The following is a 15,827-nucleotide window of genomic DNA, read 5'->3' as shown; positions in this document are numbered from 1 at the left end:
CCCCATGCACATCTGTCCTCACTGCTTCACACATACCCACACCCGCACAAGGTATGGATACAGGCTTGAATGAGTTGGAATTGGCCCTGCAACTTGTCATCCTTGACAGATACCCCACCCACTCGTCCCCTCCCCCTGTTCAAAGAAAAAGACTCAGCCCCACTGGGTAGGCTGCAGACTGTCAGCAATTAGGATGTGAAGCTGCCTCTTCTGCGTGTGTGATAAAGAGAACATAGGAGGGCATACTTCCTGCAAGGGTGGCCCCTAAATGCCCCACACCCAGTGGTTACCACAGCTTGCCTTCAAGGTAATTTTAACCAAAAGGAATTACAGATGTGGGACTTGTTTGAATATTGATATGAACAAAACAACCAGAAAAGAAGATACCTTGCGGCAGTTAGAAAAACTGAACATGAAGGAAGCATTAAAGTTAAAGTCATGTCTTTGGTTTTATTAGGAGTAATAACAGGTATGATGGTGTTATGAAAAATCAAAGGCCTTCTCAGTTCTAAAGCTATACAGTAGAGTGATCTGGGATTTGTTTTAAGATATGCTAACTAGCAAAAAGGTCGATGGGTACATAAAAAAAGATTAACAAATTGTTGCTTTTTTCTAGTTAATGAGAGAAACATGGAGGTTCACGATATCATTTTATTTTTAATGTAAATTGAAAGTTTCCATTGTACATTTTTATAAATAAAAATGGGAAGAAGGAAAAGAATAAGAGGATGCCAAGTCTGATGAAGAAGGGGGTTCTTCTCTTTGGGAGAGGCTTAGAAACACCATTGATGTTTCTCCTTACAAGAAATAATAATGGCCCAAAGAAAAATACTAGAACTAGTTTAGCAAATACTTGTCTAACATCTATCCCCCACCTGGGGCTAGTATATGAAAAACAAGAAAGGATATTAATTTTCAGAGCACAAACTCTTGACAACTACATTCACATACTTCTCTTTATTTAGTCCTTGTAATAATACTGTTCAGTAATCCAGATATTATTTTATGGATCCCTGCACTGATTATTCATCATTTGCAATGTGTTCCTCCTACCCTCACCCTGTTCTACACTGTTCCGTATCCCAGCAAGCTGACTTACAGACTGTATTACCCAACACCTTGCCAGCTGGCTCCCCATATAACTTGGATGATGGGAATCTCTAGCAGGTGACATATGGGCAGGAAAGATGAACGGTCACAGTATTTCTTCCCTTCGTGCTTTGGTATCATATCTATAATGATAGTTGTACCCTCTACAGCAAAGCTCCACAAATTGCCCCCCCTCCAGTTTTTACTATGTGCCACAAATTTTCGTCCTTCTCCAATCAACCCTAGCAGTGGTGACAGCTTCCTCTGTAGCTAGTCTCTGGCTGTCTTACCATTCGTTGTTTGCTTCCTAGACCCCATCTGTACATCTGCAAGTAGTACTTTCATTAAAGTCTCTTCCTTTGGACCATCTGGGGTAAATTCTGTTTCCTATCAAGACCCTCACTGCTACAATTCCAAACTCTATGGGGAAGATATTCAAGTGTTTTAAAGGGGCACTACTTGATCAGATTGTACTTTAGTAGAGAGATCTTCTTCATTATACTCCCTGTTTTCAGACTCTATTGCTAAGCTATAGTCATCAAAACAGCATAGTATTGGCATAAAACAAACACACAGATCAATGCAACAGAATCAAGAGCCTAGAAACACACACACACACACACACACACACACACACACACACGGTTGATTAATTTACAACACAGAAGCCAAAAAGACACACTGGAGAAAAGACAATCTGCAAGGAATGAAGTTAGGGAAACTAGACCACTACATGCAAAACAATGGAAATAGACTCATATCTTCTACCACACACAAAAATCAAAATCAATTCATAATGGATTAAAGACTTGACCTTAAGGCCTGAAACCATAAAATTCCTCAAAGAAAACAGAGGGAATAAGCTCCTTTACATAGGAGCTTATGATTATTTTTTAGATTTGATGTTAAAAGCAAAGGCAACAGGCCCTCCCTGGTGGCTCTGCTGGTTAAAGTACAACACTGAGAAGCTAAAGCCACTTCACTTTCGCATGACTTCGATTCCCGCCATGACCATGTGGTTCGGCAGACCTCTCCTGACCCACCCGCTGCTCCCATCAGCAGTGTACTTCGTCGATCTGCCTGTTCTGCTCCCCACTCTGTCTCTGGTGAAGCCTCTCACCGCCGCTGAGCCTCTGGCCTGTACCCCAGTTCTGTATGCACAAATAAGTAAAAAAAAAAAAAAGCAAAGGCAACAAAACCAAAAATAAATAAATGAGACTGCATCAAACTAAAAAGTTTCTGGAAACTTTTTACAGCAAAGGAAACCATCGACGAAATTAATAGATAGTCTACTTAATGGGAGACAATATATATCTGATAAGAGGTTAAAAAATACAAGAAACTCATACATCTCAAAGCCAAAAAAAAAAATAAAAAATATGATTACAAAATGGATAGAGAATCTGAATAGACATTTTTCCAAAAGAGAGTGGACAACAGATACATTAAAAGGCACTCACTATCACTCATCAACAAAGAAATCTAAATTAAAATCACCATAAGAGATCACCTTATGCCTGTTAAAATGGTTGTAATAAAAAAGATGAGAAGTGCAAGAGTTGGCAAGGATGTGGAATCCTTATTTTCTGTTAGTGAGAATGTAAATTGGTGAAGCCATTATGGAAACAGGCTGGCAGTTCATTAAAAAATTAAAATTATGAAAGGGTAAAGAGAAAGAAGGAAGGAAGCACAATGGTCTATAGTGGTGGAATATGGGCAAATGGGTAATGGGTGCATTATGATGGTAATATTTCCATGTATCAATTAAATATAAATAAAACTAAAACTACCATATTATCTAGCAATTCCAATTCTGGCTTTATATACCCAAAGAAATGAAGTCACTTTGTTAAACAGATACTTGCAATATTACTAACAATTACCAAGACCTGGAATTAAAAGATAAATGGATTTTTAAAAAGGTAACACATAATCAAGTATCACTATTGTTGGATTGATGGACAGAATTTAGGGTAATAGCCCCAAAAGGTTAGTCCATATAGTTTATATAGATAGTAGACTATGCCATACAGATTTACATAACTATATTCCATGATTTTTGCCCAATGATGAAATCACCTAAAGACACATTTCTCAAAATGTATCTCCATCATCGTTATAATGGAATATTATTCTACCATAAAAAACTAAATTCTGTCACTTACAACAACATGGATGAACCTTGAGCTAAGTGAAATAAGTCAGACAGAAAAACAATACTGTATAATCTCACTTATATGTGCAATCTAAACAAACCAACTAACCCTCCCCCCCCAAAAAAAATAAGCTCACAGAAAGAATAGGGGAAGGGGAAAGGGACTGGGGATTGATAAAATTGGTAAAGGTAATAAAAAAAAAGACAAATTTCCAGTAATAAGTAAGTTTAGGGATATGATATACAGTGCGGTGACTATAGTTAACAATATTGAATTGTATGTATAGAGGTGGCAAAGAGAGTCAATCTTAAAAGATCTCACAGATACAAATTTGTACTAGGTGTGGTAATGGATGTTAACAGAACTTATGATGTTGATCATTTTGGAATATATACAGATATATGAAGTCATGGTGTATACCTAAAACAAGTACAATGTAATATATCAATTATATCTAAATTTTATTTTTTTATATCTAAATTTTAAAAAGAAAGATAACATGGCCAAATTTTGGAGGTTGAAGGACGGCAAAACTAGAAGAGAATATGGCCACATAAGTGGTTATATCAGTTATCAGTGCAAGAGATTAAAGAGAATGGGAATTAAAAGATGTAGATGGAGTCAAGAGACATTAGGAAGCAGACTTAATAAGATTTGTCAATTGATTGACTATATTTTTATAATATATCATATCCTGGGTGGCCAACAGACACTCACATACACATACACACACAAGTGAGAGCCCAAGAAAAGTATGGTGGTCAACATGTAACATCCAACTATGCTTAAAAGGCTACTTATAACCCTCAGACTTCGCCAATCTATTTCTATAGCTCCATCCACATGCAGAGGTACATGCGTCAACAGTTCTAGAGTGGGAAACTCTGAATCATGCAGCTAACCACTCCCATTTCTAAAGCCAGGACCACAAAGCAATCTTTCTCATGTAGCTTCACTAATGGGGAGAAATACTCAGGTCATGGGTGAGGGAGTACCTGATGTTAATTTCATTAAAGATGAGTAAATTATTAGCCTGGTTTATATATCACAGTACCATAACTTGGTTCCTGTGATTCTATCTTCAGAGTGAGTCTAATCCACTCTGAGACACTGGGTGGATCAAGTTTCTAGATCTGCAAAGAATTTACACCTGCTCTTTTAAGTCCCTGGACCTCACTTGTGTTTACAGTTCCCTCTCCTTCACAGACACCTTTCATCACGCTCCCCTTTGTCTGGGCTAACTCTAATTTTTCCTTTATGAATCCAGCTTCAAGATTATTTTCTCAACAAGAACTTCACTAATCTCCGTATATACCTGTCCTAGTTATTTGGAAAATATAAAATCAAGAACTTTGTTCACCTCTGCATCCCCAGCACCTAACTGAAAGCCTGGCCCACAATCTGCCTTTTTTATTGGATTGAAAGGGCTTTGTGATGACAATATTATCTGATTTATTTTTTATATCTTTCCAGGGTACCAATAATAATGCATTGTACACAGCAGGAGATCAATAAACACTCAAATTTATAAATGACAGGATGTAACAAGTGTGTTCTTTCTTTCTAGCAAGGGGAAATACAATAAATAATCATGATACCAGAGCCAAATAAATCCAAAGGAACCTCCAGGAAACAAAAATGTGCAAATATGCCAAAGATTTTACAGAGAAAGTCCATATGGGCTTTTAAAAAACAACACAAGTGCTGTAGGACTTTATTGTGAATTGGATCTGCCAATATCAATGCTGAAGAAGTCAATCTTGAAGCCAAATACCAGCATTTGTTTCCCAAACACTGATTAAAACAAATATTTTTCAGTTGCCATAGTTTTTGGATCTGTCTTTGACATGCACACTGAATGTAGCAAAAAATATGGAAACCCTGGCTCCCTTCTTTGCTGTTTGACATTAAGAAACTAACCTCACTAGCGAGGCCAGAAAACACCAGCTTCACAGCCACAGAAGATAACTTTCCTTGGCTCTGGGCTGCCAACTCCAGTACTATCTTTGAGATGGTTTGTCATTTCCACTAGTAGCACATGGTTTGAAAATGAACACAGACTCCAAGCTGAGTTAAAATTAGACTAAACAGTGTCTACATGAAAGCATGACAGTTTCCCTTTGATACTGATCTTGTGCAGCCCCTCCCTGTGATTTCAAATCTTTCTTATGGACGTTGAAAAGTATCTCAAATGAGAGAGAATAAAAGCACCAGGAGGTCCTTTCTCCCAGCTTCAATGACAACCCGTTATGAAAAGAGACACAAAACCATCAAGAAATTTTACCTTCACTATTTTGCAAGGGAGATCCACTGAGCAACCCCAGCACAGAACACAGCAGGTATTTAGGGAGAAAAAAAAACTGAGAATTTCCCAAGATGATGGTTAGTTGCTCCTAACATAGTGATCACATGGCAAGGGTCGTTGTCATCTGTTGATACCAAAATTGCAAAACTCAGGAATAAAACAGTTTGCTTTAGGTCATCAGCAGCTTATGAGAAGGGGCTAGGTCTTCACTAGGGGGCTGGAGGTTAGGTATTTCTCTACATTTTGTTAGTAGACTTAGGCAAGTCAGGTGCTTTGGTTTTTGGTTTTGTTTTGTGGTTGTGATACCTCATGTGCTAAGTAAAACTGGCAGCAGGAAAAGTATCTTTCCTGCTTTTCTTAGCTCTTCCTTCTATCCAGATCCTGTCCCTTACGCGCTGACATTACCACATAGGCTTGTTCATCAATTTTCTGATTCATTATCTTTAACTTGAAGGGGTTTGCCTATTTGGAGAGTTTATTTTTATACAGGTGTTAAGAGATGTTGACTAATATTTGAAGAGCTCCTTATTACATGGTTTAAGACCCTAAAGCCAGGGGCCTCTCTGGTGGTGCAGGAGTTAAAGTCTCAGAGCTATCAAGTTATCACCAGCCACTGCAGCCTGAGTTCGAGCCTCCGCCAGGGGAGCTGACCCATATGCACAGCAGACCTCTCCTATCTTACCTGCTGCTCCCCTCAGCAATGTATTTCAGCAGATCTACTTGTTCTGTTCCCCACTCTTTCTTTGGTGAATCCTCTCACCTCTTGTACCACTGGCCTACACCCCAGTTCTTGTATGCATAAATAAAAATAAATATTTTTTTAATTAACACATTAAACAGATTATAAGAGAAAAGGAAAACTTTGCAGGAAAGTATTTTTTAAAATCCAGAACAATAGTAGATCATTTAGTGAGCCAAACAATGTTCACAATGTTCATTGTTTGTTCCAAGTTCCCTAACTACTTAGTGCCCTCAGCAGGACCAGGACCAGGACCAGGACCAGGCCACCTAACTCCTACTGTGCTTCTTTCTTTTATGTAAACATTGTAGCTCTTTTAAAACCTTGAATTTTTGTATTTATAATCATAGGTCTTAACTGTTCTCCTAAAATTACCACTCCAACATTGCAGCAGTGAGAAAAAAGAGAAGTACAGAAAGAGGATGGAACTCACTTGGGATTTCATAGTGCCTCAAGAGATCTGCCCACTCAGAGCACAGGTCTGCATAAGGAAAGCATTCATTTGGTTGTTTCTCCAAAGCGCTGTTTGGTTGTGCTCTTCCTTCCACACTTGTTCCATCACTTTAGTCAGTGAAACAGTCACACACTGGCAGACAGGTTGGCCAAGGTTGGGCCAAGTCAGCCAAGGAAAAGAGTTGCGTTAACCACCCACTCAGGAACATAGTTAATGACTTATGCCACACACAAAAATAATCAAGCTAACCAAGGAGTGAAATACCTCAGTCATCTTCAAATGAAGGACTTAAAAAAAAAAAAAGATTTATTTGTGCATACAGAACTAGGGTACAGACCAGAGGTGTGGGGGTAGAGGGTGAGAGGATTCACCAGAGACAGTGTACAGAGCAGAACAGGCAAATGTACTGAAATACACTGCTGAGGGGAGCAGTGGGCAACACAGGAGAGGTCTGCTACACCATGTGGGTCAGCTCCCTGGCCAGGGATCGAACTCATGCTACAGTGGCTATGCTTTAACCTGTTGTGCCACCAGGGAGGGCCCCAAAATGGAGGACTTTTTAGGATTCTTTCTATTCCTTTCTATGCATAGTAATTTCGTCTATTGTCAGTTGCTTATTATCTCTTGCAGGGTTTCTTAAACATTTCCACTGAAGTCCTGGGAAAGGAAAGCTCAAGCATTGTACACACACATGCACACATGTATGTGTTTACACCAGGGCACTCACATGTGTAAATGTTCAGCCCTGGGAAAGTAATCCACCACAATCTTTAAGAAATGCAAAATTTCTTCAAAGTCCAGTGTTTGCCATAAATATTTGTTTAAATCTCACACCTACTCTGCTTTTCATATGCAAATAAAAGCTTTAAAAGGAGAATTTCTATTCCAGAAGATGCAATATGTTTAACAAAAGTCTGAGAAGTCCCTCCCCCTCCACAATCATGGCACAATTCATAGCCTCATTTAATCAACCCCATGTAAGAAGTGCTTAAAACCTAAATTTTTACTGCTCTGGAGTGGAATACACACCTTAAAAGTGGTTTAACATTTTCTTAATTTTCATTTTATTTATTCATTTAATCAATATTTATGTAATTTTTCTTTTATTTTTGCAAAATTACTAATTTAGTTGATATAATGAAAATGTTCACATAATTTGTGATCTACCAACAGTTAAGATACAAAATTAAAATGTAAGTGTATTCAAATTGTGTAAAGTTTCACTGTATTTTCATCAAAATGTAAATTAAACATAAATAAGACATAATAGCTATCATTCATATGTGGTCATAAAAGTTACCTCTTAAAATATTCAAAAGCCATCTACTAAAATTTAAAGGAAAAATGTAAATTAGATTTAATATCAACATTTAATACTCAAGTTAATCTGAATTTTAGTCTTTAAAATTTTAATGAAATATTACTAAATAGTCTATGAAAGTGTAACATTTCCTAACTGAGAATTTGTCCTAGTCACCACCGCAAAGTATTGGTACCAAGCTCATGAATGTTATAGTTAGCTCTTCCTGTATAAGGGATATGATATATGGGGGGGCAATATAGGGGACATGAATTATTTGATGTGGAAAATATTCCTCAGCCACCACGTGCAACAGTTGTAAAAGTGCCCTAGTTTGTGAACACAAAAAAAGTGTAATTAGCAGTATTGGAGAATAGTTAGATATTGGAAAATCTATGCACTCCTGTCAAAAGAAAAGATTTGAGGAACTGATTATTTGTCTTTCCTCTTATCTAAGCATCACTTACATCATTCAAATAAATGTTCTCCACACCTCAGAGCAGTGTGGAGTTGCATTTTCAGAACAGCTCCACCCACAAGCTTTTGTAGCTTTGTTTTGAGGACACAAGTAAAGAGAGATGCAAAATGTTGTCCTGGAGCTTAAATAGTGCTCACTGTAAATGTGAATAATAAATTCAAGCATGTAGGCTATGGCCAGGCTATTTCAGGGTTGAATGTCCAAATGTCCAAATGCCCAAATCAGATACCCATGTGTTTTTAAATAATGTGTGTGGAGAGAAGAACAGGAGCTGGGATATGCTGGGTCCTTTACAGCCAGGGCAGGCTTTTCTTGCTCCATCTGAAAGCGGCTAGAAGCCTTTAGTATAGGGCTGCATAATGGAGTAGACTGTGGATGTAACATGAGTCCTACTACTCTGCCAGGAGAAAATGGAATGAGAACAAGACCTAGGAACAAAGAGTTTACAAAATGCTTTCCCATACATTGCCTATCCGTGAAGATAGTATATAAAGCAAATGTGACCATTACTACCTTACAAAAAAGGAGACCAAGGCACAAGTTAAATTAAAGTGACTCTCCAATATTTACCTACCTACGACTTGGTAGGGCTGAGACCAAAGGAGCCCAAGTCTTTTGGCATCCTGCCCACAGAACCTGGTGGTCTCCTGTCCAAATTTTTGATTCTCAGAGCTCTGTATTCTATCAGGTTTTCATGGTCAAGTATTATATGAATTGAGAGGAATAAAATAACCACATCGCTTAGTCCCCTTCAGTGTTTAAGCCTTTAGAAGTTCAGGGATAGAGGAAAGGGAAGTTATTTTAACAGACGTTTTCGGAACTTGATCATTGAGCTTCAGTGTCTTGGAAACAACATATCCTGAAATAGTGATTATGGGTACAACAATGCCATCACTGTATTTAGTCTGCTGGGGAGTGGTCAGCATCTTCTTTCATCCTTTTGATTTGGATTTCCTTGGACTGCTGCATGGGGATGTTTTCCGTTCTGACATGCAATTTGAGAGGGGTAGCTAAGTAGTATAATTGTTATTTACCGTGTGATGTGCACTATTTGGGAGATGGGGGCTGAACCTGAAACAAAATTAAATGTGATTTCTGCCCTCAGAAGTCCTCATTTTACTCTGATGAATAGATTTGACATGTAAACACAGGAAAGAAAAAAGAATACCAACTTCAGGGGAAATGGAGTAGAGAAACACCTAAAAGGAGACTGCAAACCAAATCAATGTGACTCACTGATGAATTGAAGAAAATTAATAGCTTTTTTAGCTGTAAAGCCAAGACAGCAAAGGAAGCCTCTCAAGCTGATCAACATTTCCCCCAATTTTTGTAAAGATTCTTATACAACATCTGCCAAACCAGGTTCTTGGTGATATCCTCAAATATAAATATATGTGTGTGTGTGTATAAATCCTGGGCCCTTCCTGACGATGCAAAGGGTTAAATGCAGCACTATGAAGCTATCTGCAGCCACTGCAGCACAAGTTTAATCCCTAGCTAGGGAAGTGACCCACATGGCATGGCAGACCTCTCCTGACCCGCCCCCCCGCCCCTCCCACTGAAGTGTATTTCTGTGGATTTGCCTGTTCTGTTCCCTACTCTATCCCTGGTGGATCCTCTCACACACACACCCCAAACCTCTGGCCTGTGCTCTAGTTCTTATATGCATAAATAATAAATAAATCTTTAAATATATATATGTATATGTGTGTGTGTATATATATATATATATATATAAATCCCTCTCCTTCACTGTCAACCCTGTCCACCAAAATAGCACTAAGGCACTAAAATAAGCATCAGATTACCTTTATAGGAATGGATGCATGCCTATTTAGGAAGGCATCACAAAATGTGGTTGACCAGTAGAGGGGGCATGAGCTTCACATCTGGTGTTCTTTAAAGACAGAATAAACCAGAAGGAAGGCAATTTGTGAGGTCTCAATGCAAAATAAGTCTGAGTTAGGAATAAAGAAATCGACAGCTGCTAAAAGTTTTGTGAATATTTGCTACAAATCTTTACATTCTTGCATGGGCATATGAAAAGGAACATTATGCAGACAAGAGGAATGAATCACTCTTGATCTAACAGTGTATGGCATTTCTTACTGGAATTCTCTTGCATTCAAATTCTTATTTCTTGATGATATGACATATCACTTAATTAAAAAAAAAAAAGCTTTCCATGACATGCAAAATCAAAAGCCTCAACTTGCAATAGCAAAGTCTGTGTAGCACAATACTTATAAATGTTAGGTAGAATCTTACTTTCACATATCTAGAGAATGTGTCATCAGCAGAACTGCTCTTTGTTGGTATCTCAGTGAATGAAACAGTCTTAGTGGCCAGGAACCTAATCCTGTTGTTAAGGGCTAAGCCCCAGAGTCAAAAAAATGTGGGTTCTACTGCATGCTGTCTTCATGAACTAAAGCGAATTAGGTTCACTCACTAAGATTCCATTCATCTGTAAAAAACTGGATTACAGGGCCTCCCTTGTAGTGCAGGGATTAAGTTGTCTCAGCACTGTCAAGCTATCACCAGCCACAGAGGCATGAGTTCAATTCCAGACCAGGGAGCTAACCCACATAGCATAGCAGACCTAACTCTAACCCTAACTCTCTCCTGTCTCACCCGCTGCTCCCCTCAGCACTATATTTCAATATATCTGCCTATTCTGCTCCCTATTCTGCCTCTCAACACCCCACACACCTCTGGCCTATACCCCAGTTCTTATGTGCATAAATAAATAAACCTTTAAAAAACAAAGGGGGAAAAAATGAGATGACAGTGGTAACCAAAAATAGGATTGCTATATAAATTAATGATAACTAATAAAAGCAAAATGTGGGGCAACTGATGTTTTTCCACTTAAGTGCGCAGAATTGGATTATCTTTGAGGGCCTAAACAAGCCCTCTTTTGTTTACACATATACTATGTACTTATTATTTTAATACTTGTGAGTCAATCACCCAATTGAAAAATTAGAACATCAACAGTCATTTACACCCACCTATGGGCTTCTTGCCAATCTATTCCTCTACTTTTCCTCCCTTGAATCTTGCATTTATTATAAAAAATTGGTTTTAGAATTATAGCTTATCACATTTTTATACACCTAAAAATTATATGGCTTAATTTTCTTTGTCTTCAACATTATAAAAAAAAGGTGCCAGGTCTATAAAATCTTTGGGAATTTCCTTTTTTTTTAAAAATTGTATTACTTAGATGATTCATACTTTTGCTTGTAGCATTATACTTTGCTATATAATATGCCATGGTGTGAAGCTACCACAATGTATTTATCCATTTCCTATGAACAGTGTTTTGGTTTGTTTCAAGTATTCACTCTTATTACCAGTAACAGTTCAGTAAGAGCTGCTAGAAACACTCATGTTTATATCTCTACCTCATGAGACTTTTCTGGGGAGGTGTATATCTATAAGTAAAATTGCTGAGTTACAGGATACGGAAATGTTCAACATCTAGGTAGACAACACTTTCCAAAGTGGACATACCCATTTGTACTCCCAAAGGTTTGTGTAAGATATCCTGTTAGTTCTTAGCATCTCCAATATTTGCATTGCCATACTCCTTAGCTTTTGCCAATTGAATGGCTATTAACTGACATCAGTATTGATCATATTTTCTCCTCTATGTATTTCTTGCCCATTTTCATTGAATTATTTGTCTTTTTCTTATTAATTTGAGGAAACCTTTATATATTTTTGCTATTAAATCTTTGGTAGGTTAACAGTGTTGCAAACAACCTCTCTCAAATTCTTTATTTTTATTAGATAGATTTTGGTGTTCAGATCTTAATTTTAATATACTCAGATTGACTAATCTTATATATGGTGAGAGATTTTTAATGTCTTTAATAAAAATTCCTACTGCAAAGTCAGAAAAATATTACCTATGTTTATAACATTTTACTTTTTAAAAAATATATTTTATTATTTTTTTAATAGAAGAACTGGAGTATAGGCCAGAGGTGTGGGGGGTAAGCGGATTCACCAGCGACAGAGTGGGGAGCAGAGCAGGCAGATTTACTGAAATCCACTGCTGAGAGGAGCAGCAGGTGAGACAGGAGAGGTCTGCTATGCCATATGTGGGTTTTCTAACAGGCCAGGGATCAAACTTAGCTTGTATGGGTAATAATGTTGAGACTTAACCTCCAGGCCACCAGGGAGGTCCACATTTTACTTTTAACACCTAATTTCTCAATATATCTGCAGTTCATTCTTACATATGGTATGAGGTAAGGAATCAATAATAAGATGTTTTCCATATAAAATTATGTTATAAAATTATGTTTTTACTACTTTAGTGAATCTCTCCTCTTTTTCCTATTTAATGTTATGCCACAGCTATCATATATTAATTATCCATTTCTGCATAGTTCTGTTTCTAAGTTTTCTGTTACCCATTGGTTTGTATTTCTATTGGGATCAAATACCACACTATTTTCACACAATAGGTTTAAAAGAAATACTGCTATCTAGTAAAGCAAATTTTCTCTCCCTACTCTTTTCTGAAAAGTCTTGACTTCTTGGTCCTTTATTCTCCCATACAAATTTTAGAATACAGTTCAAGTTCTATTACAACCCTATTGTATTTGTTGGAGTTACAATTAGTTCATAAATCAATATGGAGAGAACTGAAATATTTATAATATTACAACTTAAAAAACAATATTTTTTCTATTACAGATATAAGCAATAGGTATCACAGTATTTCTCTTCAAGTATTTAGGACTTGTTAATGAATCTCAGTAATTTTACATTTTCTCCATGGTGGTCCTGCACATCTCTAAAAATTTTATTTCTATGAAATTATGATTTCTAAGAATATAAGTGGTATCTTTTGAAATTATATTTTATGGTTACATTTGCTAGTGTATAAAAATCAGCTGACTTGGCTTAATTTTACTATTACTGATTATAACATTGCATTGATCAGGAATCTTTAAATTTCTATATGATAATCACATAATCAACAAATAATAAAGATTCTACTTCCTCCTTGCCATTTCTTAAGCCTCCTCTTCTTCTTTGTGCCTTATTGAAATAGTTAAGACAGTCAATTTAAGTTTGAATAAGAGTGATGCTATTGGAGGCCTCCCTGGTAGCACAATGGGTTAAGTCTCTGCACTATAAAGCTATTAGAAGCCACTGCAGCAAGAGTTCCATCCCTGCTAGGGAGCTGACCCACATGGCATGGCAGGCCTCTCTTGCCTTTCCTGCTGTTCCCCTCAGCTGTATACTGCAGTAGATTTGCTTTTTCTGACTCTGGTGAATCCTCCCACCCCCACACATCTGGCCTTGTATGAATAAATAAATAAAATAAATCTTTTAAAAAAGCAAAGTGGGCCCTCCCTGGTGGCACAACAGGTAAGGACACAGCACTGCAAGCTAGCCACAGTTGCTTCAGTGCAAGTTCAAACCCCAACTCTGGAGGTGACCCACACGGTGCAGCAGACCTCTCCTGACCTGCCCGCTGCTCCCCTCAGCAGTGTGCTTCCTTGATCTGCCTGTTCTGCTCCACACTCTGTCTCTGGTGAATCCTCTCACCACCCCTGTACCTGTGGCTTGTACCCCATTTCTGTATGCATAAATAAATAAAAATCTTTAAAACAAAAAAAAAGCAAAGTGGACATCTTTAATCTCAGTTCTGCTTTTAAATAGCATGCCACATCGCTTCTCAGCCTTTTGGCTAAGATCAAGTGTAAACAGCATGAAACTATTGCTTCCCCATTAAGTATGATATTTGCTATACATAATTATATTTCATCAGGTTAAACAAATACTCCATTTGCTTAAGAATTTTTACCATGAGTCCATGTCCATTTTTTGAGAAATATTTTTCTTTATCTTTTAAGATGATCATATTTTTGTTCTTTTAAGTTGTGAATGCTGTGAATCACATATAGAGATATTCTATATGTCTATACAGCTAAAGCTATTTTTTATTCCTAGTTCTATAAATATAAAGAATGTAAATGGTTAACATTCTTAAGATAGTTATGCACAGCATATTGTATTTTGTATACTGCTGGACTAAGCTTGCAAATATTTGTTTAGAATTTCTACACTTAAGTTACTGAGGAAATAATCTGTAAATTTCCCTTCTCATAATATCCTTATCATGAATTTAGAGATTTGCTAGCCCCACACATGAACCAGAAGTACTCCCTATTTTTGTTTTCTTCTATTACAGTTTGTGATAAGTTCAATATGACATGTTCCTTGAAAGTTTAGTAGAACTCACATACTAAATCACCTGGCCTGATATTTTACTTGTGAGACGTTTTTTAAATATTGATTTAATTTCTTTAATTTTTACAACAACATTATAGCCTCTGTTCTTAATTTCTTCATTCAACTGGTAGATTTTTTTTTCCCAGAAAATTGTCCATTTCATGTATTTGAAATGTGTTTGCATGGTAGGAAGATAATATTAAGAATACCAGAATGGACACATCCACAGATAAAACTGAGATTAAAAGATAAGAGAACACTAGTGTTTTGGGGTTTTGTTGTTGTTGTTGTTGTTTTATCTTTGATCAATTTTCCAGGCATTTATCTATTTTATTGTGGTTTTTTTTCTTCCAAACAATCAATTTTGGTTCTGTTCATCTTTGTAATTTATTTTTGCTGTTTCCTAGCTCATTAATTTTGGCTATTGTTTTCCAATTTCCTTTCTACTTTCGTTCAATTTATTCTGTTCTATTTGTTCTAGCTTAAGAAATGTCTAACCTAAAGACACTACCCTTTGATATTATGTAGAATTTAAATGTCGGTTATTATAAACTCTCTTGTTTTCTTTTCTTTGGTCTTTGCTGACTTTTGAAAGGTAACACCAAACTTTTCCCAGGTATTTGATTATCTTTACATCACACATCTCTAGCAGTCTGTGCTGGACTTGCTACTTCTCTTATTTGTGTGCTTTCCCCAGACTGTTTTCAATATGAGTCTGTTTAACAAAACGTTTGAAGCTATATATGCCTGAAAATGTTATCATACCCTCACATAAATGTCAAGTTACTGCATATAAATTTAGGTTCAAATTTCTTTTGTCTTTTCAACAATTAAAATTATTACCACTATCTTCTTTATAGCTCTTAAAATATCTGAGATTATTATGACTCTTGTTCTTCTCATCACTGATGAGCTAAATTTACAGAATTTTCCTGGCTTAGGCTTTAGATATAGATACTTAAGTTCAAAATAGTCTTACTTCTCCCTAGGGATTTCTCTGGGGTGGGGATTTCCCCACATTTCCATAATAGTTTTTCCTCTACAGGTC

This window comes from Condylura cristata, unplaced genomic scaffold (assembly GCF_000260355.1).
Source record: "Condylura cristata isolate star-nosed mole 26May11 unplaced genomic scaffold, ConCri1.0 scaffold00025, whole genome shotgun sequence".
Lineage (NCBI taxonomy): Eukaryota > Metazoa > Chordata > Mammalia > Eulipotyphla > Talpidae > Condylura > Condylura cristata.
The sequence above is the reverse complement of the archived record's forward strand: the minus strand, read 5'-3'. Positions refer to the sequence as shown.